Source organism: Chiloscyllium plagiosum, unplaced genomic scaffold (assembly GCF_037043375.1).
Source record: "Chiloscyllium plagiosum isolate Xiang-an unplaced genomic scaffold, Cpla_swu_hap1 HiC_scaffold_48, whole genome shotgun sequence".
NCBI classification, from domain to species: domain Eukaryota; kingdom Metazoa; phylum Chordata; class Chondrichthyes; order Orectolobiformes; family Hemiscylliidae; genus Chiloscyllium; species Chiloscyllium plagiosum.
In genome coordinates this window covers 44,293,183-44,296,725 of record NW_028270186.1, presented here as the reverse complement: position 1 = coordinate 44,296,725, position 3,543 = coordinate 44,293,183, and positions in this window count along the sequence as shown.

Here is a 3,543-nt window from a genome sequence, read left to right as displayed (position 1 = left end):
ATCTTCTGTTTATCCTCGTTCATCTGCAAACAGATGGTCAATATGTATGCCTTGTCAAATACGCTTGGTGGTGGGGATAGTAATCAGATCCTCTGGTCATTGGACTGATTCAGTGGTCTCACTTTCCTGACATCACACTTAATTTTTTTTATTATCAAGTCTATGCACTTCAAAGAAAATGCCTTGATGGAGTTGTGCTGGAAGGATATTTGAATTTTGGAGACATTAGAATATGTCACGTGTGAGTGAGATTAGAAATAGGAAGATAGCAAAATTAACTACACTGCCAAAGAGCTAGTAGGGGAGGCAGCAATTCTGATATGTGGATCATTGGGATTTCTGGGTCGATAGGATATACACAAGAAGGACGGGATGATCCTGAACTGGCAACAATCTCCGAATTGTGGATCATTGGGATTCCCGGGACGGTATAACCTACACACAAGACGGACGGGTTGAACCTGATCTGGCAGCAATCTCCAATATGTGAATCATTGGGATTCCCGGATGGGTAGGACCGACACAAGAAGGACAGGACAGACCTGAACTGGCAGCAATCTCCTGGCAGGCAGGTTTGTCATTGTCCCTTAGGAGGGTTTAAACTAGTGTGTGGCGGCGGTGGGTGGGAGTGGGGAGGGTGAGGGTCAGGGAAAGGGGCGTGGGGAACGACAGCAGTAGGTCCACAGGAACAGTGACTGTGGAAGAGTTATAGATTAATATCAGTACAGCTAAGACCAACTGCAAGCAGGCAGAGGTACTGAACACAGAGGACCTGGCAGTCTGAAGTGTGCTAATGTTAATGTGAGGAGTCTGTTTGTTTGGACAGATATTTCGAGATCTTTGCATGTCAGAAAACAGGAAGAGATAACGGTTAATTGTGCGATGTGTCCTTCAGTGGATCAGCTTGTCTCTCCAGGCACCTAAAGTGTTTATTTTGGGTCAGTGAAATTCAGAATTAATACAGCACAGAGGAGGCCAATCAGCCCACCATGCGTCCACGAGCTCTCCAACTTGACCACTTGAAAATAAAGAGAATGATCGGAGATAGGCTGAGAGGGAGAGAGAGGAATAATCAGAGAGAAAGGAAGTGAAGTGAGATAAACAGAGTGGCGAGAAAACGGAACAACAGAATGAGTGAGAGCAACGGATGTCAGACGAGTGTGAAGTAATCCGGAGGCAGCATGAGAAGAAATACACAGAATTTCATTTCGAAACTCCGAGAGACTGCAAACGCTTTGTTCGGTGCCCCGTGATACTGACTGTCATCCCAGATCATTTACCGCCAATGACATCACGGAGCTGAGTTGCTGACAGCCAGTCAGAATCCAATAGACCAATAGATCGGCTCCAGAGAGAAGGTGGATTAATTTAAATATTCTGGGCCAACATCAACTTGTAACCCCTCTCGACACTGTGTGAGAGACAGGGCGAGAGAATCTCAGTGATGGGGATTACTGACAGTTGGGAAATCAGTATCTCAGCTGCGGGTCAAATAATGATTGACAACGTTTGCACATCACTTCCATGGTTTTGTAATTCACATTTCAATTTATATAGCCCCACATAGTAAGTGTATTTTAACAACCTTGTCTCTTTCTAGTTTTCATATTTTGGTATGTACAGAAAAGTTTATTTTGCCCCTGTGTTTTGTGTTGAATAAATCAATTTTATTACGGAGGAAGAAACGACCTGTTCCGATGGGACAGTCATCATCTGATCCGTGCTGGGACCAGAGTCCGAGTGAATCCTAACTAGGACTGTAGAACATAGACTTCAACTGATTAGGTGTGTGTGTGTGTGCAGGGTGGGGGTTCAGTTACAGGGTTTAATTAGAAAAGCCGAATTACAAGAGGAGGTAAGAGTACAGAACTCAGGAGAGGTTATTAAAATCTTCAACACAGGCACAAATAGGATAGAGCATCTGGAAATGTTTAACAATCAAACTTCAATCAAACCGGTCAAATGACTGGCATGACAGGAGGTACAGTTAATACAGGACTGACCATATTATATCTGAATACATGCTGTACAAGGAATAAGGTAAATCAGCTTGTGGCACAGATTGAAATCGGCAGGTATGAAATGATGGGCATCACGGAGAAGTGGCTGCAAGGGGATCAGGATATTTAAGGACATTATTCCTATTGAAAAGAGAAGCAAGTGGGCAGAGGGAGTGAATATGCATTATTAGTAAGAAATGAAATTAAATCAATTGTAAGAAAGGAAGTAACGTCAGATAATCCAGAATCTGCGTGGGTGGAACTGAGGAACCACAAAGGTAAGTCAACCACAGTTGGAGTCTTGTACAGGGCTCCAAAACATAGTCAGGAGCTGGGGCAGAAGATACACCAGGAGATAGAAAAGATGTGTAGGAAAGGCAAAATACAGTGATCGTGGGTGATTTTGATATGCAGGCAGACTGGGAAAATCAAGTTGGTAGTGGATCGCATGAAAAGAAATTACAGGAATGTCTATGCGATGTCTTTTTTTTTTGCAGAAGCTTGTGGTAGAGCCCACTCGGGACAGATGATACTGGATTTAATGACGCAGGCTAGATAAGGAAGCTTAAGGTGAAGGGAAACTTCGGAAGAAGTGATCAGAACATGGTTGAATGTATTCTGCAATTTGAGAGAGAGAAGATATAATCAGAGGTAAGAGTATTTCAGCTGAATAAAGGCAACTACAGAGGCATAAGGGAGAAGCTGTATAGGATTGACCCGGAGAGGAGTCCAGCAGGAAAGGCAGGGGAACAGCAATGGAAGGAGATTCCAAGATTAATTCAGGAGACACTGCAGAGATTCATGCTGAGGAATAGAGACATGGTGCAGGGAGGATGAGACAACGAGGGCTGACAAGGGAAGTCAGGGATTGTATCGAAGCAAAAGGACAAGCATATAATGTGGTGAAGGGCAGTGGGAAACTAGAGAATTGGGAAACTTACAACGATCAACAGAAGGTAAGAAAAAAAAAGGAAGGAGAATATTAAATGTAGTGGTAAGCTAACCAGTAATATAAAGGAGACTGTAAGAGGTTCATTAGATAGATAAAGTGCAAAAGAGAGGTAAAAGTGAATATGGGACACTGGAAAATGATGTTGGAGAGACAGTAGTGGGAAACAAAGAAACGAATGAGGAACTTTGCATGGTGGAAGACATGAGTAATTTCCCAAAAAATGAACAGAGTGAGAGGGCAGAGCTGAGTATGGTGGCTATCATCAAGAAGAACATGTTAGAAAACTGAATGGCCCGAATGTGGATAAATAATCTGGACCAGGTGGACTACATCCCAGCATTGTAAGAGAGATAGCTGAAGAGGTAGTGCAAGCGTAACTAGCAAACTTTCAGGAATGACTAAAATCAGGAAAAGGGCCAAATGGCTGGAAAATGTCTAACATGACACTCCGTTTAATAAGGGAGTTAGGCAGAAGATGGACAATTACAGACTGATTAGCCTAACCTTAGTTGTGGGTAACATCCTGCAATCCATCTGAAGGATGGGACTTCTGAATACTTGGAGGTCTTTGGTAAAGTAGGACAGAGCCAG